Here is a 27,001-nt window from a genome sequence, read left to right on the forward strand (position 1 = left end):
TCGGCCTCAAGGCCATATGTGGCCTTCTAGGTCCTTGGATTCAGCCTTCTGACTGAGTTCAAGTTTTACAGTACAAATGTTTTTATTAAGGGGATATAGTGAGTATACCCTGTCCTCAGTTTCCCACAGTGAAGTTGCTGCATGTTTTCCTCAAGGTTTTAGGAGTAACCTGAGACAGTTGGAGGTATTCCCTTAATGTCTTTGGCTCCAGCACCCAGCAATTGTGTTCCCCCCATTGTAAATCTCCAGGGACCATCGGCCCCAGTTCCATTTAGCCACTTAACATCAATTAGCTTATATAAAATAATATTTATTCAAAGATACAGAAAGGACAAAAGTACAGACAGTTCCCCCCCCCCCCCCCCCCGTGCCTTGAGGACACACTTTCCCCTTATCCCCATCTTGGTCTCTGGGGTGAGTCCACTCAGACTCAGCTCAGTTCCTTCAAAGAAGTGGTCCTACCAAGTTTAAGCCCAAGAGCTGCATGGCTGCTAAATGAGTCTTTGTCTCAGCTTCTGCTGGGTTGGGTCCCAAAGATTATTCCCAAAGGTCATTCCTTTCTCCTCATTGCAGTGATGCTGGGATGGCTGCCAAACCTGGATGCCCGGGGCCTCGATCTCCTGGCCTTCAAAAACTCACAAAGTTGTAGCCTCCAATGTCGTTACCTAAAAATGGAAAAGAACAAATGCAGAGGCAAAGGACTCAGGCCCATTTCACAAGACCACATGTCCTCAGAGGGAAGAAGGCCTGAGGTCTGGGGGCATTGTGTCTCACATCAATGGAACCACACCAAGAGAGAGTGGAGAAGAGCATAGCTAAAGCCTATTAGAGCCTTTTGAAGGCACCATCTACAAAACCAAGCAAAGAAGGTTCTCCTAAGGATGCAGCAAACAGACCGGAACCACTCACAGAATGTCTATGGAGGCTCCAAAAGTCTCTCTAACACACTTCCATTACCTGTCATTACTACTCTCCTGGAAGCAATCTCTTCCACGGAGCAAATCTGCATCATTGATTTACAACCACAAAGTGCAATATAAATGTCAGCTCTTGTAGTCATATTTCAACCTGACAATAACCACAAGGAAGGCACTGTACTATCGATGCCCATTTTATAAATGAGGAAAAGTGAGGCTCAGAATGTGCCTTGTGCAGTCACACACCTAGAAAGTATCAGGGACAAGATTTGAGCCCAGAGTTCTCCTGGTCCACAACCTCCACACTCTGCCAGATGGAGCAATCCCTTTCTACTTCAGAAAAGTCCCTTTTCCCCTCTATACCTCAGTTTCCTCACCTGTAAAATGACCTCTAAGTTTCCTTACCTCATCAGGGGTTCTATATAGGTCCAGCTGGTGTGAGACTGAAATGAAACAAGTATATGAAATGCTTAGAAGAGGGTATAGAAATGCCACTTTTTACTATTGCACCTGGAATAGTCCCCCTCTTTCCCCAGGTTCCCATGTCTGCTTTTTGTATCTTTCTACCCATCCTTCTGGCCTCAACTGAAATACCAGGAAAACAGAGAAACATAATACAAAGACTACTAGGCTGTGGGCTGGAATTCCCAACTCTGCTGTTTGCTCGGTGACTTTGAGCGAGTCACAGTCTCACAGGTGCCTTGGTTTCCTCATTCACAAAATAAGGGGATTGGATTAGATCACCACTAAGATTCCTCTATTTACCACCTGGCTCTGGTCCTAACTCCCCAAACTTGTCCACCTCCTCACCATCAAGATGCCTCCAACTCTGCTGCCCCATATTCCAGATGATGAGTTCTTGCCCAGGACCACCATTTCAGGAAGCACTCAGACCACCCACACTCACTTTATACTTGCTCTTCTCCTGACTCTGCCACCTTTACCTCCCCCCATATCAACCCTACTTTCCCAATTCCCTTTTATGTGTCGTTTGAATGTAAGTTCCTTGAAGGTAGGGACAGTCTCTGTCTCTATCTCTCTTCTTCTTCTTCTTCTTCTTCTTCTTCTTCTTCTTCTTCTTCTTCTTCTTCTTCTTCTTCTTCTTCTTCTTCTTCTTCTTCTTCTCCTCTTCCTCCTCCTCCTTCTCCTCCCTCTCTCTCTCCCTCCTTCCCTCGTCTCTGTCTGTCTCTTTCTTTCTCTTTTCTTTTTGCTTGTATAGATAGAAAGATAGAGCATTTATTAAGTGTTTCATATGTGCTCAGATGTTGTCTAGAGGAGTTACCCTTGAGCCATTGAGAGAATTTGAAGACTTTATCTCCCATCTCAATGGGGGCACTCGACTCCCAGATTCTATAGGGCAGAGTTATCACACATACAGTTCCCAACACTGCTGAGTGCAGCCTTAACCAGATTAAAATGTAATTGGGAAAATTTTAACAAAATAAGTTTTTGACTTTCTCAAGGTCACATGGCAAGTCAGTGATGAGAGTGAGGAGGAGAACCCAGGCTTTCCTGATTCTCAAGTCCCCAGCTTTTCTCACCATACCGAAGCCACTTTCACTTTTCTTATAGGGCTGCTGGTGACTTGATAAGATAGGTCTTGTCTTATACTTTTGTCATATACCTATGCCCTTTCTAAAGAAGCTTGAAATTAATATAGTCACCCTCCCTTGAGGTCCTTTGCCAGCATACTGCTTAGGAGTCCCTCACAATAGGAACTGTGACCTTGAGCAGGTGACTCTACCTCGAAGGGCATCCATTTCTTCTCTGTAAATAAGGGCATTGGCCCAGACGATGCCAGCTCTAGGTCCGTGATCCTCTGATTAGGGATTGATGAGATAGGAACAGCCGAATTTCAAACATCAGCATCCATCCAAGCAAGCTGGGATAACTCTCCAGATTTATTTTGTGAATCTGTTATTCCGTCGCCCTTGAGCTGAGATTTACTGCACAGTCAGCATGCCCAGATGGTCTGCGCATTGTAAAAGGCATTTTAATAAAGATGTTTAACATCCTGGCAGTGCCAGCCCTACCAACGGGCAGAGGAGGCTGCTCCCCCACAGGATGATTTGAGGGGCCCAGGGAGTGGTTCTTTGCCCAAGAACAAGGGATCAGAGATGTAGGGCTAGAAGGAGCCCTATCAAATCCACCCCCTCCACTTTAGAGAGGAGGAAACTGAGGCCCAGGAATGCTGATTGACTTATAGGATCAGAGACAGGGCTGGAAAGGACCTCAGAGGCCATTATATCCCCCCCCCTCATTTTACAGAAGAGGAAACTGAGGCCCAGGAACACTGATTGACTTATAGGATCAGAGACAGGGCTGGAAAGGACCTCAGAGGTCATCAAATCTACAACACTTTTACGGAGACAGAAACTAAGGCTCAAGGGTCAGTGACTTCATTCCCCTCCTGACTGTGCTTCTGACTCTAGGTTTTGCCACCATGATCCAACTGTCTCCTCACCCTGGAAAATCCCTCAGTCCCAGGGGTCACCTTGAAACATACAGACTTCCTTCTCCCACTGGTGAGTTTCTTCCAGGGCCGCCATTTTGGCCACATGATGCTTGATCCTCCTCGGACTGTGCTTTTGGCTCTACCCCCGTTGACATCCTTCCCCACACACAGCCCAAATGAATGTCTTCTCTTCCAAAAATGTTGCTGCTTCCTTCTCAGAGGCAGATTCACTGTGCAAGTTTCTCCATTGATGGAGCATGACACACCAATCCCATTGCACAGGCACCTGACCTAGTAGTCATCCAGTCTCACTAATCTAGGTACAAGCTGGGTGCACTGTCCCTCATCTGTAACCTTTATTCCTACCCAAACCATCCCTGGTTTTCTCCAGGCCCATTCTAACACAGTTCACCCGTTCTGCTGGGACCTCTGCAACCCTTGCTCTATTCTCAGCAAATTCTTCTAAAGCCTCAGATTTTCCAACCAACATTCCTATCACCTCCTTGTTTTAGTGGAAACTTGGCTCTTTCCCCTGAGGACTCCATATGCCATGACATTTTCCTCTGGAGACTGTCCCTTTTCCCATGCGCCCCTGGCTCTAGGAGGAGGAAGAGGAGGAGGAGTGGACCTTGAATAATTGCTTACCTCATGATCCTTTTTCCTCAGGGCCATTTCTTCCACCACTACCCCTGGGTGACCTTCCCCACTTTGATAGTTCTTTATTCCATTGATCACTTTCTCTTATTCTTTTTCCTATTTCCCACTGACCTCCAGGTCATTTTCTGGTCTTACTCTCTACTATATAACTTGCCATCTTGCTTGAGAGCTTCAGAAAGAGACTGGCTCTTAAGTAAAAGGATATGGATTCAAATCTCACTTCTGATACTTACTACCTGTGCGACCCTGGGCAAGTTAACCCACCTCTCTGTGCCTTGGTTTCCTCATTTGTAAGATGCAGAGTTTGCATTAGATGGCCTCTGAGGTCCCTTCCACTTCTAAATCTAAGGTCGCATGATTGCAGCTGCAAGGACCCAGCTGAGGTTAGGTACCTTGAATTGGTAGGGAGAGAAATCAGACTGATCTTTGGATTTTTATCCAGGAACACTCTATTCTTGGAATAGGAGTGGAGAAAGTGGTTAGTGGGGGCTGTCCAAGGTAGATTGGGAACAACAGAAGGTTAGGGAGGCTGAGGATTCCAGTGAGGTAGCCAGTAACATGTTAAATCAGCAGACTATGGGGTCAAGCCTAGGTTAGGAGGCAAGAGAAGCCAGAGTGAGGGAGATAGATTGGGAGAATAGGGGTTGAGCAAAGGACCAGGACTGTGAGAAGTGAAAGGCTAGTGTGGGAGATTGAGAGGGAGAGGTGGAAGAAGCTAGTGATCAGACACGGGAATTCTACAGCTATTGGTGCATTTCTAAGGGACAATGATGTCCATTATGGGATTTCATTTATGTCTGGCTGAAGGGGGTTGGAGAAGGTAAATTGAAGTTGGGTAGATTTTGATGAATCGTGTGATGAGGTTGTAAGAGGGCTGACCGTCATGAATACTGAAGTGCAGAAAGATCTCAGCATCCTGCAACCATAGCCTGGAAGGGATCCTAGACACTGTCTCCTCTCATCTCATCTACTCCTCTCATAAATCAATGTCGGGATTTGAACCCAAGACCTCTGACTCTAGACAGAGCTCTTTTTGTTTGTAAGCTCCAGTTTGGGTAACTGACCACCCCCTCTACGTTTTCTCAGCTCTAAGAGAATTTTTTCTTACATCCATCCCTTACATTGCTTTTTTTTCTCTCCTATATTTAGAGAAAGTTCAAAAAATCATAGATCAGAGTTGGAAGAGATCATTAGTCTAACTCTTTAATTTTACAGATGAGGAAACTGAGACTCAATGAGTGACTTGACTAAAGTCATGCAGATAATAAGAATCAGAGATGAGATTTTAACCTAGGTCCTAGGTCCTCTTTTCATTGGACGCTATGGATGTCTTCCCTTTCCATGAAAAGATTAAGGCTGTCCAATAGGAAGTTCCCTCATCTCTCCTCCTCTACTCATCAGACCATGCTGAATTCATCGTCACCCACTCAGTCATCCTTTCCACGTAAGCAAAAGAAAAAGAGGTGTCCCTAGTGGGGCAGTGGTTTTACTGGAAAGGACCTAGGTTTGAAACCCATCTCTGCTACTTGTCATCTTGGGTGACCTCTGGCAAGTCATTTCAACCTCACTGGACATTAGTCTCATCAACTATAAAACCAGAGGATTGGACTAGAGGATTAGCCTCTGATGTGACTTCCAGCCCTAGATCTCTGATCCGATGATCCCGACTCCTCACACCTGTGCCCCGGCCTCCTCCCAGACCATTTCCCAGCAGTGGCCCCTTCTCTCTCCTGCTTTTTCAGCCTTTCCCCCACAAGTGGCTTGTCCTCTTATGAAACTGGTCAGGTGTCTCCATTCCTTAAAAAAAACACATTTCTTGTCCCTTTCTGTCTCACACAAGTGTTGTTCCATCTCTCTTCATCCCTGCACTACTGAATTTCTTGGGAAAGTTGTCTATGCCTCCACTTCCTCCCCACCCACTGACTCTTCATGTCTTTCTATCTGGATTCCACCTCCTCGGTTCTACTGAAACTGCTCCCTCAAAAGTCACCAGTGGCCCTTTTGTCATCCTCATCTCTCTTGACTTCTGCAGCTCTGAATTCTGTTGACTCCCCTCCCCTCTTATTCTATATTCCTTTCTAAAGTAAATTTTGATGGCTGAAATGTACCTAGTTATCTTGGGGTTTACTGGCTGGATTTCTTTCTCAAAGACCATGCCTTGAACCCAGTTCCCTCTGGATCTCATTAGATCCCTGTCTAAGCACCACTTAATGGTTACTTTTGGGGCCCTCCTGGCTCAGAGTGAATGTAAATAGGAATTGTTTCTCTTCTGGCCAGCAACCCTGAGGGTCTTCCCTTCCCAGTTTGATTTTTTTCATTAAAGGGGCCATCTCCTGACTCACTTCTTCAGTAGGCCTATTCATTGAATGGGCTTTGCCTCACTGAAGGCCAAGGTCTCTCACTGCATCCAGGGCCATCTCCAGTCTTCCTGATCTATGTCTGGCCACTAGATCCAGATGGCTCTGGAGGAGAAAGTGAGGCTGTTGACCTCCCTCACTCAAATTCAATGCAAGTCATGTCATCACCTCCCTGATGTCACAGTCCTCTTGAGAAAGAAGGACAAAGTACAATGACACATATTCCTTTCCTGGTTCACTGCTCCTGCCTCTCCAACCATTTCCCCCAAACCTACTGTTTTCTAAACTTCTCTTTTTCTAGCAAAGGCATCACAGTCCTCAGAGTCATCCAGGTTCACAACCTCAGGGTCATCACACACCGCACATATCCAATCAGTTGGTGTTTCTGCTTTCACAACACGTCTACACTCACACAGCCTTAACTCAAGTCCTCATCCCCTTTCACCTGGGCTACTGACATGAGGTCTCTTCCTCAAGCCTCTCCATCCCAACTTACCTCCCACATATTTACCAAAGTGGTTTTCCCAAAGTGTAGTCACCCCCCTGCTTAACAAACTGCTTTGGCTCCCTATCACCACTAGGAACAAATATGAAATCTTCTACTTGGCGTTTAAAACTCTTCACTACTGACTATGGCCTACATTGCCCGATTTACAGATGATTTCTTTCCTAACTCACTCTATGGTCCAGCCAAATTGGCTGCCTTCCTGTTCCTCAAACATGATGTCATCCTTTCTTTGTTTTCCTTTTCCCAGGCTGTCTCCCATGCCCAGAAGTGACTATCTTCACGAGTTTCTCTTCCATTTTTTAATCCCTTTCTCTTTTCTCCTTCCTTCTTAGAATCCTTCATTTCCTTCACAGCTCATCCCAAGCACCATCTTTTCTATGAGGCCTTCTGGTTCCCACAGCTGCTAATAACTCCCTGCAAATGAATTATATTTATTTAGTATCTATTTGTGTATGTATATATTGCTTTTCCTTATAGAATGTAAGCTTCTGGAGGGCAGGGACTATATACGTATTGGTCTTTGTAATAGATGCTGGTTATCTAGCCCAGCACCTCACACATAGTAGATGAATATTAAAAGAATGTTTGTTGACTATTAAGTGGGAAGGGTGGGTTAAGGAGAATCCAGAGGAAGGGAAATGAACCGTCAAGGAGATACTTAAATCCCTCCCAGCTTCAACTTGTGAATAATGAAGTTGTTTTTTTGACTATAGCAGCGTGAGACCAGGGAGAGCCATTTGAGCCAAGGCCAGCAAGAGAATTTTCAAGATCCCATCCCATCATTCCACTGAAGATGGTGAGTTCCAGGCATCATTTAGTTCTTTAGCGAAGACTATTACACCCAAACTAGTGGTCCTAGAAAGTGTTGGGTGACAGGTATGATCCCTTTCTCCTGCAGTAAGAGGTTTATATCAAGCAAGACAAAGTCTTGATTTCTCATCCTACAAATGGGGTCTATCCCAGTAACGCAGTGAGTGGAGAGTGAAGCATCACCCTGAGGGGTGGGATGTTTGAGGCCGTTTCTGCTACTAACATCATGGCTAATGTCGATAGTACCATGCATTAACTGTTTTGCTTTGGATTACAACCTGAGGTTTAAATGAATGAGAATGACTAGATCTGAAGAGGAAAAGGAGTTTGCTGTGGAAGGAGAGAGAAGCCACAAGTAATAGGGGATAAAGGCAGTCCTAGGAAGCTGCTGACTGTCTACCCAGACATTGAACCTGTTATATGACAAGTTTGATCCCTCTGATAGGGAGCCTGGTCACCACACCACATCAGATTATAACTTCTGAGCTAGAAAAGACTCAGAAGTCATCCACTCAGCACCCTCATTTTTATAGTAGAGGAAACTGAGGCCCAAAGGGACAAAATGACAATAACTTTACTCAAGGTCAGACAGGTGTTAAGTGTCAAAACTTGAACTCAAACCCAAGCCCTCTTGACTCCAAAGCATGATGCTTTGCATACAGTAAGCTCTTAATAAATGTTTTTTCTCTTATTTCAACAAACATTTATTAAGCACCTACTATGTGCTGGGCACTGTGCTAATTGCCTCACTGGTGAAATCAGATGGAGATAAACAGTAAGCACCCACTTTGAAAAGGGTCCTGAAGGGAGTATGAAAGAAAGAAGGGGAGCCTCATTCCCTTCTTGGGAGGGTACAGAAAGGGCTGGTGTAGGTGTATGAAACTCCTTGCCTCCCAGAGACAGGGTCCAGCTACTCCTCCAAAGTGCCCCTCATTGACTCAAAAGAGGGGTCTGCTCTGCTTGGAACTTAGCCACATGTTGGATACAGCCAATGTGAGAAGTTTTGTTACAAGGGTTTTCTTTTTCTTTTTTAATTAGATGGGGGAAGAGGAGGGCAAAATGCTTGATGATCAAAAAGAAAAAAGAAAACTTAGCAAGACCACCTCTCTGAGGTCCATCTCCTCATCTGATAACAAGCCAGTGTTTATAGCACAGTGCCAGACACATACAGTAAGTGCTTAATAAATGCTGATTGATTGATTGGTTAATAATCATTCACCTTAGAAGGTGGTTGGAAGGATTAAATGAGATCATAGCAGTGTTGGCTCTGGAATTAGAAGACCAGGGCTCAAATGCTGGCTCTGGGGTTTCCTACCTGGGTGACCACAGGCAAGTCACCGGCTCTCTGGGCCTGGCAGGGCCCTCATTTGTCATTTATAGAGTCAGTTAGGCAGCCCTGAGGTCTCTTTGAGCTCAAGACCTGTGTTCTTCTCATCCCCTCCCTCTTCCTCAGTGTATGTGCATGTGGCTGTTTGCGTGTACATGTTTGTGTACATACACATATGTGTACATGTGCGTGCCCATATGTATCAGTGAACGTGTGTGTGTGTGTGTGTGTGTGTGTGTGTGTGTGTGTGGTAACTGCACTTTGCACAGGAAGGCTGTGTGGGAGGGAGGCAGAGAACAGGAGCCCAAGAATAGGGTTCTTTTCTAGGAAACACCTAACCCACACTCTGGATTCCTCAAATCCCAGAGCCAGTGTCTTCAAACACGCTTCTGTTCTCTCACCATTAAACAGATCAAATTAAAGTAATTTCCCTTAATCATCCTGTTTCAATGTTGTCATAACTGAGCTGCAGGAGGAGCTGTGAAGGGATAAGGAGTAGCTGTCAGAAAGAGAGAAGGAACAATACTGGGGGAGGTAGGGAAGGGGGGGGGATCAGGCAAGACCCAGCCCTCTCCTTCCCTGCCCCCACCCTCTCTCCTTTCCCTTCACTCCTTACTGTAGTCTCGATCCTGGAGAAGAAGGAGATAAGGAGGCAGTGGGGGGCACAAATCCAGCCTCCCCACCCCTCATGTTTCCTTCCAGTGTTCTTGCCAAGAGAGCTTAACTGTTGTCTGTTATAAACATGGAAGTGGGGGCATGGATTCAGTTAATGGCTTCCAAAATTGCTTTAGACCAGGGTCTTTCTTAAAATTCTATTTTTCCTGTAACTCCACCTTAGGACAGCTAGGTGGCACAATGGATAGAGGGCCAGCCCTGGAGTCTGAAAGACTCATCTTCATGAGTTCAAATCCAGCCTCAGACACTTACTGTGTGACCCTGGACAAGTCACTTAACTCTGTTTGCCTCAGTTTCCTCATCTGTCAAATGGACTGGAAAAGGAAATGGCTAAGTGCTCCAGTATCTTTGCAAAGAATACCCCAAACGGATGAGGTGAACATGACTGAAACAACAGAACAACAATACAGAACACAATTGAGTCTTGCTCTGCTTTGCTCCAGAAGGCAAATTTTGAGGTGATGGGTATAAGTCCCCAGGAGGCAGGTTTGCTGAGAATCAGTGTCTGCGGTCCTGAGCCAGAAGCAGAGGTGAATGCACCTGGTCCTGTGGAATGTGCTCTTTCTGTGACCCTGCTGGCCCAGGTGAGGCCAGCCACCTTAGGGGTTATAGCATGAAGAACACTGGGAAGGTCACAATTCTGTATCGAAATAGCTCCAGTGAAATTCCACCATTAGACATTAATTCCTTTTGGTCAGCCATCCACTCTTTAATTTATGTACTTTCTTTTTTACAGTTTTATTAATGCCTCTTGTTTCTTACACTATGAGCATTTCCCAAAATCCTTCCCCCACCACTGCCACCACCACTGAACTCTCCCTTATGACACAGAGAAACAGTTAAATGAAAAAGAACCAGTAAGATGACATTTCCATCTGGAGTATGGAATATTCCACCCCCATTGCTCCCCGCCACAGCTACCAGAAGAGGGATGTGTGTTTCAACATCTGTGCTTGAGGCTTAAAGTAATTCTTTTAAAAAGCTGATGCTCCCTGTCAATACTTAGTCTGCATTAGTTTAATTATCCATCCAAAACACATTTATTGAGGCCTATTTGACTATGGCACAGTTCTAGGCCTTTTGTAGGATCCTCTAGGCTCTAGCTTGATGTTTGCAATTAAATAAGCACTTATTAGGTGCCTACTACGTGCCAAGCATTTATTAAGTACCTACTGTATACTAGACAAAAAATTAAATGGCACCTGCCCTCAGAATGTTTATATTCTATTGGGAAGGAAGAAACAAGCCTTTAAGCGCTTATTATGTGCTCGGCACTTTACAAATATTATCTCACTCGATCTTCACAACAATTCCTTGAGGCAGGCGCTATTATTATCCCCATTTTATAGTTGGGGAAACTAAGGCAGATACAGGTTCAATGACTTGCCCAGGGCATACAGCTAGTAAGTGTCTGAGGCTAGATTTAAACTCAGGTCTTCCTAGCTCTAGGCCAAGCACCCTAACCACTGAGCCACCCTTCCAGCTTCTACTGGGGTGAAACAAGCTGGACACAGACGACCAAATGCATATTAAATCCAAAATAAATATGAGACAGTGTAAGTCTAATCAGGATAGAACACTGACATCCAGAGGGATCAGCTTAGGCCTCTTGAAAGGGGGTAGCACTAGGGGCAGCTAGGTGGCTCAGTGAATAGAGCACTGGCCCTGAAGTCAGGACAACCTGAGTTCAAATCCAGCCTCAGACCAAACACTTGACACTTACTAGCTGTGTGACCCTGGGCAACTCACTTAACCCCAATTGCCAAAAAAAAAAAAAAGGGGGGTAGCACTTTAGCTAGGCCTTGAAGGGAACTAAGAGATTCCAGGAGAAGATTTCAGAAAGGAGAGGATTCCAGCCATGGGGTACAGTCTGTGCAAAGGCATGGAGGATGGAATTTTGTGAACAGGGGAATGGTTAGTAACCACACTGTTCTCATTCTAATTTGTAGTATGGTAGCTGGTTTTTTGTTTTTTTTTTCTAATGGGTAAATTGTGTTTTTGTTTTGGGGGTTTTTTGTGGTGGCAATTGCAGTTAAGTAACTTGCCCAGGGCCATACATCTAGTAAGTGTCAAATGTTTCGTCTGAGGCTGGATTTGAACTCAGGTCCTCCTGACTTCAGGGCCAGTGCTCTATCCACTGAGCCACCTCGCTGCTGGGTTAATTGTGTCTTATCTCTTCCTCCTAGACTCTGAGCTGCCTGAGGGAGAAGACCCAGTCTTTCCTTCATTTTTGGATCCCTTTCTCATTTCTCCTTCCCTCTTCCACCACCAGCACTGTACTGGGCACAATGTCGTCTTCAAAAATAATTCTCCAATGAATGAAGATACACTGATGCTCTGAGCAGGTTGAGCATTTCTATTCTGGAGAGAATCGTGACCCCCTGCTCTTCAGCTGTCTTTGTTATTTCCCATAATTCCATCAGAAGATTGTGGCCCCTCCGTGTCTTCCCACCTCTTGCCATTCCAGGAGACCTCCTCAGAGGTCCCCTCTACAAGCTGGAGGCCTCTCTCTGCTTCTTTTAATATTTTGAGGGTACAAGCATCACAAGCTGTAGCTGGGAAAGAGCTCAGAATGGAGGCTTAAAGCAACAGGGAGAGAATTCAGAGTGAGGAGTTAGAAGAGACCTCATTAACAGGAAGGAATGCCCATCACAAGCCATCAGACCAGCAGCCATCCAGCCTCAGCTCAAGGACCTCCGATGATGGGGAACCCACCGCCTCTTTCCTCCACTCTCTCTAGACTCCTCTTCCTCCACATCCGCCTTGCCACCCTGGGGCCCTTCTTTCCTCACTGGTGACTCCCACTCTAGGGCCGCCGTTTTGAGAAGGCCCCTAGCCATGTTTCATCTCACTCCTGCCTTGACTATCTTGACTCCACCTCTTCCTCCTTACCTGTGGCACTGCCTCCCCAAACTCTGCTTTCCAGGATTGTCTTCCCCTATTAGAATGTAAGTTCCTTGAGGGCAGGGACTATCTTTAGCTTCTTTTTGCATCCCCAGCTCTTAGCACATAACATCTGAGTTATCGCTTTGGGAGCAACTCTAATTATTAGGAAGGTTTTCCTGGCATCAAGCCTAAATCAACCTCTTTGTAACTTTGACTGGCTGGCCCCTGTTCTACCTTCAGGAATCAAACAGTCCGTCAAACACCTCTTCTATGAGACAGTCCTTTCGACACTTAAAGGAAGACAGATATTATGGAGTCTGAGCCTTCTCTTTTCCGAAAGGAACATCCCCAGTTCCTTCAACTGATCTTCAGATTTCATGAACTGAAGGTCCTTCATCTTCTCAATTACCCTGTGCTGCGCATAGTAGGCACTTAGTAAATGCTTGTCCATCCATTGATGGATTGGACAATTTCTAGCTCATCAGTGTCATTCCTAAAATGTGGCCCAGAAATTCAGTTTACCTGAAAAAAAAGCTTCCTGATGGCCAGGGGCATTTGGCGCTAGACCAGATTATCTAGGGGGCAATATTCCTTTATTTTTTTTTAAAGTGAAGCCAGTTGGCACGGAGGATAGAGCACTGGCTCTTGAGTCAGGAAGGCCTGAGTTCAAATCCAACTTCAGACACTTACTGTGCAACTATAGGCAAGTCACTTACCCTAATTGCCTCAGTGTCCTCATCTGGAAAATGGGAATAATAACAGTCACTATCTCCCAGGGTTGTCATGAGTATCATATGAGGTAATAACTGCAAAGCACTTAGCACAGTGCCTGGCACACAGTAGGTACTCTATAAATGTTAGCTATTATTATTATTATTAAAAGCTCTGAGCAGTGACTTTGTACCTGAATTAAGGTTTGGCACACTGTAAGCTGAAGGAGTCACTGGCTACAGATGGTTAGCCGGCCCTTCCCATCAAAATCCAACTCTGATTAGATGGGGGGGGTAGCCAGGTGGCACAGTGGATAGAGTTCCTTGACCCAGAAAATAGGACTATGTCCCAAAGATATTGAGGAAAGAGGAACTGGGCCCATATGTACAAAAAAATTGAGACTAGCTTCTTTTGTGTATGGTGGCAAAGAATGAGAAGCTGAGGGGAGTGTCTGTCAATTGGGGCAATGACTGAATAAGTTATGGCATGGTTTGGCATGGGATGGAACAGTATCGTACAGTAAGAAATGATGGTGGGGATGGTTTTAGGAAAACCTGGGAAGACTTGTATGAACTGATGCAAAATGAAGTGAGCAGAACCAGAATGATTTATGAAATAACGATAACATTGTAAAGACAAACAACTTTGAAAGATTTTACAAACTTTGATCAGTGAAATGATTGACAATGATTCCAGAGGACTGATACCCATTTCCTACCAGACAAGTGATGGACGAAATTTGCAAAATGAGACATGTATTTTTGGATATGGCCAAGGTGGAAATTTGTTTTGCTTGACCACGCATGTTTATTATTTGTTTCTCTTATCTTTTCAGGGGTGGAGAGAGGGCAAGAGGGAGAAAAAAAGAAATGCTTGATAAACTGAAAATGAAATCTATTTTCTAAAAAATTACTAACCTTAAGAAGAAAGAGGTTACTAGAGGAGAATACTTAATGTTTGGGCCAATGTTGGTGAAAGAATCTGATGGGCCAAAGATGACTCCAAGGTTTCAAGTCAGAGGAGAGCTAGGGAAATTATACAAGAGAGCTATTGGATGAAAGGGGCATGGGAGGGACTCTAAGTTTGGTTTGGAAGGTATTAAGTCTGCAATAGTGAAGCGTTATCTGAGATCATGTAGGGTTATGGATGAAGAGTTAGTGTTGGAGTCAGAAAGACATGGGTTCAGGTCCCACATCTGATACATACATTCAGGGTGACCCTTGTTCAGATCACAAACTTCTCATGCCTAGTAAACTCTCTCAGTTATAGAACAGTAGGTGATTTGCATTAGTAAATGTGGTCTCCTTACCAGGAGCTCCCTATACCAATGAAATTATAGATTAGGACAAAAAAAACCCCACTTTAAACTGGAATAATATTTCTGAATTCGTATATTATGTTTTCATTTTTAAATAAATCCTAGATATGACTTCTTATAGTCTGGAGTGCAGGATGGCAAAAGATAGCTGGTAGATAGCCCTTAGGCCCTCCCCAGAACAAGGACTGTGCTAATAATGGTCAGGGAATGAAAGAGGAAGAGTAATCCTTAACATGGGTGGGGCCAGTTCAGCAGAAGAGCAGGCATCATTTATAAAGCCAGGTCAGGTCAGGTCAGTCACTGGAGCATCTGGAGGGAGATGCCCAAAGAGAAGAAGATAAACCAGCTGTCGATCAAAAAATTCTGAGCTGTGGGAACGTGCTGGAGATTAGGCAGGCAAAGAATAGGGAGGGTGTTGTTTTATCCAACTTAACCTGCTTTTCTGAAGCTTAGGGTTTGGTTGGGTTTGGTTTCATTTCAGAGCCCAGTAGGTGCCAAAATCCTAACTGGACCCAGTCAGGGAGCGTCGTGGCCCCTCCCTGAGCAGCAGTTCACCAAGCCTTCCCTTTCCTCCATAATGCCTCCATAGGGAAGCTGGGAGAGAGGGCTGATGGAGCAGCGGTGCTAGAAAGCTTCTACCAATTCCTGGACATGCCAGCTTCTGTGTCCTCTCATCAGGCCCAACACTCTTTCAGTCTACCAGGTATTGAAGAAAGTCTCACCTCAGTGAATTGTGGACAGCCTAAACAATATATCTATCCCCCTGCCCCACCCACCATCATTAGTGGTGGTCAGGAACTCCAAGAATTCAGTTAAAGATCGAGGTAAGCCACGTGTGGTACTGATCACTAGAACGCAGAGTGAGTTCCATGGGAAGAAAGTAATCTCAGCCAGAACGGGTACCAGGCAGACAGACCCCCTGAGTTTCTAGAAAGTTTGGCTGGCATGGAGCTTTTAGGAATATGGTCAGACCCATGCTTTTGTATTCTTGGACTCACTGGGGACACGATGGTACTCTACTTTTTATAATCTGTTTCCATCACTCAAAGGCAGGAGTATACTGGTAAATGTGTAACAACCAGCTCTCAGAATGGGAAGTGAGAGCGGAGTACACAGGATAGACTTTTAAGTTTAATCTGCATTATTTTCTCCATCACTTTCTTAAGTCTTGACAATCAATAAAACAATAAATCAAGCTCTATTTTGTAGCATATGCTAATTTCCAAGATAAAAATACTTACACTGAAAATCTGACGATCAGCTCTCACAATTGACTCCAGCACACCCCTGCTCAAAGGGCACACTTCAAGTCAGCCTGGTTAACCTCCAGTTTCCTCAGGGACTCATCGACTACTAGGACGTGGAGTGAAAACAAGGTACATGACACAGGGTATGTGAGAACATGCCATGGTACATGGAGGGAGAACAGGGAAAAAATTTAAGTAGAAGCCATTGCTTATAGAGAAAGGCATGCTCTGGATAAATGAGCAGGCCAAGTTATGATAACTTTTTCATAGTGAGCCTTCTGGAAGCCTAGTCATCCTGACAGCGAGAGTACATGTAGTACCAGAGGAAGTGAGCTATGGTTTAAAACATTCATGTACTCTGCTCGTTGGACTAGGGGTGATATGCTATGGACAGATGTGCCTTTATATAAAAAGCTATGAATAAGGCACCCCAGAAATATGAGATGAACTAGGGGCCCCTACTGGAAGTGATATGAGAAGAACAGGTAGCTAGACTCTGCTAAAGTGGAAGAATCTGGGGAAAAGGTAAGCCATCTTGGTCAAGGAGTCTACCATGACCAAAATGGCATCCTGCATTGGAGGCGTATCAGTGATGAAATCTAATGTTTCTACTACATAAGGTTGGGCAGAGTTGACAATTGTAACAATGCTGGTGGTTGACCCAGTGGGTAAGACACTCTTTGCATAGCTTTTTGCAATATGTACTTCATCTGACTAGCTCACCAGTTGACATAGTATTATGGTTTCCAAAAGTAAAGGTTCAGGGGCAGCTAGGTGGCACAGTGGATAGAGCACTGGCTCTGGAATCAGGAGAACCTGAGTTCAAATCTGACCTCAGACACTTGATACTAACGAGCTACGTGACCCTGGGCAAGTCACTCAACCCCATTGCCTAGCCAAAAAACCAAAACAAAAGTAAACATTCCATAAAGTCTTAAAAAGACCTCTGGGGCCCAACACTAGAATACCAAGGCAATGACAGAATACCACTCATTGGACCTCAAGTGGAGGGATGTATAAGCACAAATTCCTTCATCAGGAATTCCCTATGCCAATGAAATTGCAGGTCCACCTGAGACTTACTTGGATGAGGGCTTCATGCTTGCTTGAGGGATGGATAATTGACCCTGAATATAGCTGGAGAATACTGGGAATACTGCTGGAGAAATAGCCCTCACAGTGGGAAAAACAGGCACATAAATCCACTACTGGTGAAGCTGTGAATTGGTCTAGCCATTCTGGAAAGCATTTTGGAACTATGCCCAAAAATTAACTAAACCGTTCATAGCCTTTGACCCAGCAATACCACTAATAGGTTTATGCCTTTGAAGAGATCAAGGAAAGAGGAAAAGGACCCATGTGTACAAAAATATTTGCAGTTTCTCTTTTCTTTTGTGGTGGCAGAGAATAAGAAACTAAGCGGGGAATGACTAAACAAATTATGATATATGAATGTAATGGAATATTATTGGGCTTAAAGAAAGAATCAGAGACAGTTTCAGAGAAACTTGGAAAGTCTTGTATGAACTGATGTAGTGTGAAATGAGCAGAACCAGGGAAACCATTTATACAATAACATCACAGAGACAAACAATTCTAAAAGACTTAAGAACTCTGATCAGTACAATGACCAACCATGATTCCAGAGGACTGAGGATGAACCCTATTGCTGTCTATCTCCTGACAGAGTGGCTGGACCCAGGGTGCAGATTGAGACATATATATTACTTGGATATGATCAATGTGGGAATAGGTTTGCTGGATTATGCTTGTTACAAGGGTTCTGTTTTTCTTTTCTTTTTTTTTTCTTTCTAGTAGGATGAGGGGAGGTGATAGAAAAACAAAATAGGTTTTTGTTGAAAAAATTGAAAAATATTCCAAATTGAAAAAATAAAATGTGACTTTTTTTCTTTTTCTTTTAATTAACTAACTTATTTTTAGTTTTCAACATTTGCTTCTATAAGCTTTTGAGTTTTAAATTTTATCCCTCTCCCTCCCTTCCTTCTTCCCCAAGACAGCATACAATCTGATACAGGCTCTGCATATATATTCCTATTAAACATTTCCACATTAGTCTTGTTGTAAGGAAGAATTAGAACCAATAGGATGAACCACAAGAAAGAAGAAACCAAACAAAACAGAAGAAAAAATTTTAAAAAAGAACAAATAGTATGCTTTGATCTGCATTCAGACTCCATAGTTCTTCCTTTGGATGTGGATAGCATTTTCTACCATGAGTCATTTGGAGTTGTCTTAGATCCTTGCATTGCTGAGAAGAGCCAAGTTTATCAAAGTCAGTCATATGCACAGTGTGGCTGTTACTATGTACAATGTTCTTCTGGTTCTGCTCATTTCACTCAGCCTCAGCTCATGTAAGTCCTTCCAGGTTTTTCTGAAGTCTGCCTGCTCATCATTTCTTACAGCATAAAAGTATTCCGCTACATTCATATACCACAACTTGTTCAGCCATTTCCCAGTTGATGGGCATCCCCTCAATTTCTAATTCTTTGATACCACAAAAAGAGCTGCTATAAATATTTTTGTACATGTGAGTCCTTTTTCCATTTTTTTATCTCTTTGGGATATGCACATTTTCATAGTCATTTGGGCTTAGTTCCAGATTGCTTTCTAGAATGGTTGGATCAGTTCAAAACTCCACCAACAATGCATTAGTGTTCCAATTTTCCCACATCTTCTCCAACATTTATCATTTTCCCATTTTGTCATGTTAACCAATCTGATAGGTGTGATATGGTACCTCAGAGTTGTTTTGATTTGCATTTCTCTAATCAATAGTGATTCAGAGCATTTTTCATATGATTATAAATAGCTTTAATTTCTTTATCTTAAAACTGCCTGTTCATATCCTTTGACCATTTATCAATTGAAGAATGACTTGTATTCTTATAAATTTAACTTAGTTCTCTATATATTTGAGAAATGAGACCTTTATCAGAGACACTGGTTGTAAAAATTCTTTCCCAGCTTCCTGCTTCCCTCCTAATCTTGGTTGCATTGACTTAGTTTGTGTAAAAACTTCTCAATTGAATGTAATCAGAATTATCCATTTTGTATTTCATAATGTTCTCTATCTCTTATTTGGTCATAAATTCTTCTGTTCTCCATAAATCTAACAGATAAACTTCCTTGCTCTCCCAGTTTGCATATAATTATCAGCCTTTATATCTAACTTGGGTACCCATTTTGACTTTATTTCGGTATATGGTATAAGATGTTGGTCTGTGCCTAGTTTCTGCCATGCTGTTTTCCGGTTTTCCCAGAAGTTTTTGTTAAAGAGTGAGTTCTTATCCCAGAAGCTGGGGTCTTTGGGTTTACCAAACAGTAGATTATTATAGTCAATGATTACATTGATTACATAATCGTACTGTATCTTGTGTACCTAACCTATTCCACGGATCCACCACTCTATTTCTTAGCCAATACCAAGTAGTTTCGATGATTGCTGCTTTATAATACAATTGAAGATCCGGTATGACTAGGCCATCTTCCCTTGCATCTCTTTTCATGAATTCCCTTGATATTCTGGACCTTTTGTTCTTCCAGATGAATCTTGTTATTATTTTTTCTAGCTCTATAAAATTGCTATGGAAAAAAATATGAATTTTTTAAAAGAAGAGAATTAGCTCCTACTACCTTGCAAAGTTAATGATTTTTAAAAGGGCATATTGGAATGCCTGCTCAAATAACCAAATTTGGGTTTTCCCAACAGCACATCAGCATGTTGCAACATCCTGGAATGTAGGTGAGAACAAAGGTGAACCTCCAGTAGAGTAAGGCCTAATGGATCTGGCTGAATGAGCTCCTAAGAAGTCTGCAGGTGCTTTCTTTCTTCTTTCTTTCTCTTTTTCTTTCCTTCCTTCCTTCTCTTTCTTCCCTTCTTTCCTACTTTTGTTCCTTCCTTCTTCCTTTCTTTTTTTCCATCCTCAATACCTCTTTTTGTTCTCCTTTCTTTTTGCTTCCTTCCTTCCTTCCCTTCTATCTTCTTCCTTCCTTCCTATCTTCTTCCTTCCTTCCTTAGAGATTAATCTTAGCCAGTAAGAGTACCAGACAGATAGACTACATGAATTTCTAGGAAAGTCTGGCTGGCAGGGAGGTTTTAGGAATATAGTCAGACCTATGCTTTCATACTCATGGTCTCACTGGGGGCACAACGGCACTCACTCCACTCTACGTATTGTTCTGGTCACTCAAAAAAGTCAGGAGTGTACTGGTAAATGTTTAACAACCAGCTCTGGGAAGGGGGGAGTACATAATACACATTTTTAAGTTTAATCTGCATTATTAACATTTTTTCCATCACTTTCTTAAGTCTAGATAATCAACAAAACCCTTTCCCTTTCTCTCTCTCTCTCTCTCTCTCTCTCTCTCTCTCTCTCTCTCTCTCTCTGTTTCTCTCTTGTTCTTAAAATACAGGAAGCCTTGTATGAAGTGATAGGGAATTAAACAGAATCATATCATATATTGGCCATAGCAACGTAAATGGGAGGAGCAATAGCTGAAGAGGGAACTGAGTGATTGACAAACCAATAAAGTTCCATCATTTCTGTGCAGAGCATGTGGGACCCTGGAGCTAAATGCTGGGCATATTATTACTGTATCACTTCTCCCTGCTTAACTGTTTCTCTTTGTTACAAGGGAAGCTTTAATGTGTACCAGGGAAGTCGGGGGAATTTCAAGAAATGACTGGCTAAAAAAGGTGGCAAGGGGTGCTCTGGTTTCTTCCGGCTCACGTGGATGGTACTGGAGGGCTGGTCCCGCTAGGGATACTGTCTCCATGTGCAAGTATGGCATTGGCTTCCAGCAGCTCCTCCCAGATGGCTAAGTGCTTTTCTTGCATCTATTCTCTTTGGAAAGAAGCACACCCATGGTGGGAGTGTGAAGAAAGATGGTATGATCTAAAAGGAACGCACCACACCCCTCCCTGAGCCCCTCCTTCACTCCCAGCATCATTGGACACATCAGTTTCTTCTCATAAGCTATTGCAGCAGATAAGGATACATCAAGAAAGGGGCTGAGAACTAGTTTTTCAGGTTCCCAGAGGCACCCTGAACCTTGGAAAGGTTTCCTGGAAAGCCTTAGGGTAGGGCTGAACTCCCACTCCCCCAGGGAGGCACCTTCAGGGTGAAGACACTTCAGATGTCAAGATATCCTCACTAACTGAAAAACAGCCATGGTGTCTTGTGGAGTTGAGGGCCCCCCTTGCCTTGCATCCTTACAGACCATTGGACCATTTACTTTGTGTCTTGGGGGCTCGTGGGATTATAGATTGAGAGCTGGGGGGAGGCACCCTTAAAGATCATCGACCTCAGATGCTTACAAACTGTGTGACCATGGACTCACCTGTAAAATGAGAGGGTGACCTCCGTGATTTCTAAGGGGCCTTCCAGTTCTAAATCTATGCTTCTATGAGCCCAATCCCCTCATTTTACAGATAAGGAGACCGAGGCACAGAATGGGTAAGTGATTTGCACAGCATCACATAGCCAGGAAATGTCTAACGCAGCATTGGAACCCCGGTCTTCCTGAGTCCAAGCCCAGTGCCTATCCACTCTACCACACTGCATCATAGATTTAGAACTAGAAGGGACCTTGAAGGCCATCTAATCCTATCGTCACATTTTGCGGATGAGACGCTAAGACCTAAAGAGTTGAAGTGACTGACTGAAGGTCACACAAAGCAGTACGTAGCAAAGGGAGAATTCAAACCTGGGCTCTATCTTGAAATTGAAACATTTTTCCAGCTTACCCCACTTCCTTCTATAACTTTGTGTCTTCCAGGTGCTTCTCTGGTTCAGTAAATAACTGGTGCTATGGAAGAAGACACCCAAGGACAGCTTGAAACAATTGGATGCATTTGGCAGGATCCCAGAAGCAGATGACGCTATCCTTGAAATAGCAAGCCAGTAAGTAAACATTTATTAAGTACCTTCTATGTGCCAGGCACTGTGCTAAGAGCTGGACAGACAAAGAAAGGCAAAAGACTCCCCATTCCCCCCTACCTCTTACCTCCCCCAGGTCTAGAAACTCTTCAAGTTATCAACCTCAGAAAAAAGGCCTGGTTCATTGCGCAACCCAAGCATCCCAGGGCCATGGAATCATCAGTATGAAGCTGGAAAGCTCCTTAGCTACTAGACCGGTAAGGAACTGAGACCCTGAGGGGTTGTGACTTTCCCAAGGTCACACAGGTAATAAATGTCAGAGCAGGAATTTGAACACAGGTCTTAGGACTCCAAGTCCATGAGTGTCTTCCTGCCCTCAGGCTGTACTGGGTCTGAAAGACTGTTTTCCATTATCACTCCTTCAGATATGGATCAGAAGAAGCCCTACAGAAGTATAGTTTTTTAAAATTTATTTTATTTTTAATTTATGAAATAAAACAAGCAATTCCATAGCACAGTATAATTAAAAAAAGATGATCGTACATGAAACTGCAAATCTATGTACAACTTGCTATTCCTTTTTAAAATATAATAAAGTTGTCATGTAAGGTTTTTTTTTTGGTAATAACCATCCCTGCCAACTGGTCTAACAGACTGCATATCAAAGGTAGGGAATGCTTGTCCTGGATGGAACAGCAGCCAGGGTCCCATAGTTTTTTCTTGGCCTTCACACCTAACTTTTCTTTTTCTTTTTTTTTTTAGGCAACTGGAGCTAAGTGACTTGCCCAGGGTCACACAGCTAGTAAGTGTCAAGTGTTTGGTCTGAGGCTGAATTTGAACTCAGGTCCTCCTGACTTCAGGGCCAGTGCTCTATCCACTGGGCCACCTAATGTCCCCCCCCTGGCTTTTCTTTTTAATGAATAGTTCTAGAACTCTGGAAGGGAAAGTGAAGGGCTCAGCAAACCCATTCTTCAATATCAAGCTCTTCGCCTGGGAGCCATGAACTATTTTTAAAAAATGATTTGATAACTATTTTGGTAAAATTGATTTCCTTTGTAATTCACTCCATTTTATTTTATGCATCTAAAAACTTTATTCTGAGAAAGGGTCCAAAGGTTTTATCAGACTGCCAGGGCTTCAAGGAACAAGAAAGGTTAAGAACTCCTTTTCTCAATCTTTCCCAGGCTGTCCTATAAGGCTACTTTTTCTGGCCTGGTCAACAAGTAGCTATGGAGATCTGGGTCTGGGCCAGGGGTGGGGAACCTTCAGCCTCAAGGCCCCATGTGGCTCTCTAGGTCCTCAAGTGCAACTCTTTAACTGAATCCCAAACTTTACAGAACAAATCCTTTTATTCAAGGCCCAGACTCTGGGCCGAGGACAGCTGCCTTGATTAATGTGCCTGGATAATACATGGTTTGGGGGATCAAGCTCTATTCCAGCATCATGGCTGGGCTGAGCAATGTACAGGCCAAGTTGAGAGCAGAAGTGACCTCCACCAGGACTCATGCTCTGGCCAGAGTTTGTTGCACCCAACCAAACAATCCCAGGAATAGTGAGGAGGGTTCTGTTTAAGCTATACATCTCTTGCTATTTCCAATAGAATGGAAGCTCCTTGAAGGCAGGCTTTCTTTTTTGTCTTTCTATCTCCAGCTGCCTATCAAAGTACCTGGTGCACACTTGAATGAATAAATGAATGGAAAAGGATTAAGCACCTATTGTTTGCCAATGGTACTAGCTATTAGGTATTAGGTATTATAGATAGAAAAGATAGTCCCTGAATTCAAGAAGCTTACATTCTAATAGAGATAGATACACACACACACACACACACACACACACACACACACACACACACACACACAGAGTCTGGGTATAACCTTAACCCTAACCCTAACCCTAAATTAATTGAAGCAGAAGCAGATTTGTGGACAGAAAGAGGTCCTGAACCTGGGGATTCTTGCTGGTTGCAGGTTGCCCTGGAAGGCCTTTGACCCAACATTCCTCCAGGTATCTCCCCATATGTGTGTAAACTCATGAAGATCTGCATGAATGAGGACCCAGCCAAGACACCCAGGGATAATGAGAGGAGCCATAGGACTACAACTGACGTTGTGTTAGTCTGATTACCATCCTCAGGGCAAGAGGTGGAAAGTGGAGGAGGTGGGGGGTGGGGAGGGAGCGGGTTTAGTGGATTTAGATGATGTAAAGACATCAGCATTGTACAAAGGGATGACACTAGATCAGGGCTCTGGGGTCCCCTAGATATCATGGGCTCCATCCCAGAGTGGGAATTCCAAATCCATCACTGCCTTGCTAAGTGGACCCAACCCTCCAAAACATTCATTCCCCTCATTATGGGAAAGGAAAGGAAAGACTTTCTCCAAACAGGTAACACAGTTTTCCCATGCAAGAAAACACCTGAGAAGGAGTGCCTGTACAAAGCCGCAAACCCTCTGGCTCCCCAAACCAAACAGGGCTGCAGCTTTTAAGGAGCAGGGAGTAAGCGAATTAAGGGACAGAAGGATAAACAAGGCCCGATCTGGGAGCATTGTTCCCAACCACCCTCCAGCCTCCTGGGTGACTTTGAAACAAAAGATTTAACCTCTCTGGGCCTCGATGTCTTCCATCTGCAGGAGAGCTAAGCGGGAAACAGAAAGTCTCCGTCCTAAATCACTCTGCTGACTGGGAGCTGTTGTGAAATGAGAACATTTCCATGACTTATAAGAATAGATGGAGAGAAAAGGAGCAGAGTCAAGTGAACGATTTATTATTTCTTAAATTATTTTTTAAATTATCAAGCATTTATTTTTTTTTCCTCCCTCCTCCACTGGGAAAAAGAAAACAACAATAACAACAACCCTGGTAACAAATAAACACAGTCAAACAAAATTCAGTCCCACGTAGGTCATGCCCCCAAAGGCACATCTCCTTCTGCACCCTGGGTCCAGCCCCTCTCTGGCAGGAGGTGAGTAACAGGCTTCATTCTCCGGCCTCTGCCTTTACGGTTGGTCATGGTACTGATCAGAGTTTTTTCAAAGTTTGTTTTTACAGCATTGATGTCATAGTAGAAATTGTTCCAGGAGAACAATTTAGACAGTAACAAGAACATGGGAAAGTCAAGCCAGATTGGTTTTTGTTGAATGAAAAAGCAAAAGAAATTGAAAAGGAAGTCTCTAGGCCAAAGAGGGAATGATAGCAAGTCTTCCCAGCCTGGGAAGTGGGAAAAAAGAAACAATAGAGTTGGAAGGGGTGGAGGGGGGAGCTAGGACCAGGCAAAGGGTATCTGGCAGTAGTGAATAGAGTGCTGGACCTAAGGATAGGAAGACTTGGGTTTGATTTCTCACTGTTATTTGCCTTCTGGCTGGGATCTCAATTTGTGCCTGATCTGTGGAAGGGTCTTCCAAGCTCACATTGGTCTGATCAGCCACAGTCAACTCACTGTACTTTGATTTCAACATAGTGATGGCATTTTGGTCCTCTTCAAGAACAAGGGACAACAGTCAACCAACCAACAGTGAGGGAGGCTGGACCGGGTGGTTTCAAGGTCTCTTCCAGTCTGCCAACAAGCAGCTCTGGATTTAAGAGCCTATGATCACAGGCTATCCGAGCCTCAACTTTCTCATCCATAAAATGGGGGTTATATATGTAGGGCCTGTCTCACAAGGATGTTGTGAGGTTAAATGAGATATTGCACAAAAGGTGCTTTGGAAACCTTAAAATGGTGCTGCTTTTTTAAAAATCAGACTTGTCATTTCATTATTAGAAGAGGGCTCCCAGGCACTGAATTCCCTCTACTAACGCAGATGGTAACAAACTGTGCAATTGAGCATCTCAGAAAGCTGTCCTTGGTCCAGACATGAAGGAGCTGGTCCAGAGTCACACGGCTGACATGTATCAGAAGTAAGGCTTGACTACAAGGTTTCCTGACTCCGAGGCCAGCTCCCCCCATGGTGTCTACTTGAAAGGGGGATGGGGAGGGTGGTAAATTTGATTAAATTCCATTTTAAAAAAATCAAGCACCAGGGCAGCTAGGTGGGTCAGTGGATAAAGCACTGGCCCTGTAGTCAGAAGGACCTGAGTTCAAATCCTGCCTCACACCAGACACTTGACACTAGCTGCGTGACCCTGGGCAAGTCATTTAACCCCAATTGCCTGGGGAAAAAAAATCAAGCACCTACTGTGTACAAGATTGCTTGGCCTAGTAGTGATTAGATTGCTGAATTTGGAGCCAGGAAGATCCGGACTGAAATCTTACTTTTAATGCTTTCTGGCTGTGTGACCCTAGGTAAGTGACTTCACTTCTCTGTGACTTAGAAGCAATTCATGTTCTAAGTCAGAAATGGGTCACGATCTGCCTTGGTGGAGGGTGTTTCCCAACTGAGAATTCCCTAAGCTGACAAAAATCATAGATCTTTTGTATACTCACGTATGTGTAAGACACTGGGGAAAATGAACATGATCCTAAGGTCATAGAGTTAGACCTTAGAAAGGACCTTCCAGGCCATCTAATCTAAGCCCCTCATTTGGCAGATGAGGAAACTGAGACCCATGTAGGTTAAGTGACTTGCCCAATGTCACATGGGTAGTAAATTTAGCAACCAAGTTGAGACTTGAACTCAGGTCCTCTGATGCCAGGGCTCTTTCTACTGTACTATGAGATCCAGGTTCAAATCTGAGATTCAGCCATTAGTTAGTTATATGACCATCACCACTTGGGGTGATTTCCCTTTCCTCTTCTCTAAAATGAGATGGCCAGGTTGGAGAATCTGTTAAGTTTATTCCAGTCTGATCATTCTTTGGCACCCAGACTTCCTCAGGACTTCCCCAACTCCTTTCTACACCACACCACTCATTCTCCTCATCCTATCTCCCCAAACCCGTGTCTGGGTCCCTCAGCTCTGATAAGTGAGGTTTGGCCCTTTTCTTTGCCCAGCCCTCCAATGCAACCATGATTTCGAATTCCATACCACTCCCCTACCCCCTTCCAGGGCCTCTCTCTATGTGCTACTTTCCATCACTAGAATATAAGCAAGACTACCTTGCTTGCTTGTATTTGAATCTTCAGTGCTTAACACAGTACCTGACACATAGTAGGTGCTTATTTAATGCTTTATCTATCTATCCATCCACCCATCCATATCTACTCATCTATCTGTCTATCTCTATCTATTTATCTATCCATCTATCCATCCAATCTTTCTATCTATCCATCCATCTGTCTCTATCTATCCAT

The 27,001-nt window shown here is 43.8% G+C and overlaps 1 long non-coding RNA gene across 1 annotated transcript in view; it reads right to left on the reverse strand.

The window, feature by feature from the left end:
• Positions 1-370: 370 nt before the first annotated feature.
• LOC144457487 (uncharacterized) overlaps positions 371-27,001 on the reverse strand; it is a 39,800-nt gene continuing 13,169 nt past the window's right edge. Inside the window, exon 3 of the long non-coding RNA XR_013486823.1 lies at positions 371-665. This is a non-coding gene — a long non-coding RNA (uncharacterized LOC144457487). The remainder of the gene's footprint in view (positions 666-27,001) is intronic.

The sequence above is a fragment of the Phascolarctos cinereus genome, unplaced genomic scaffold (assembly GCF_003287225.1).
Source record: "Phascolarctos cinereus isolate Bilbo 61053 unplaced genomic scaffold, phaCin_HiC Scaffold_5;HRSCAF=322, whole genome shotgun sequence".
Lineage (NCBI taxonomy): Eukaryota > Metazoa > Chordata > Mammalia > Diprotodontia > Phascolarctidae > Phascolarctos > Phascolarctos cinereus.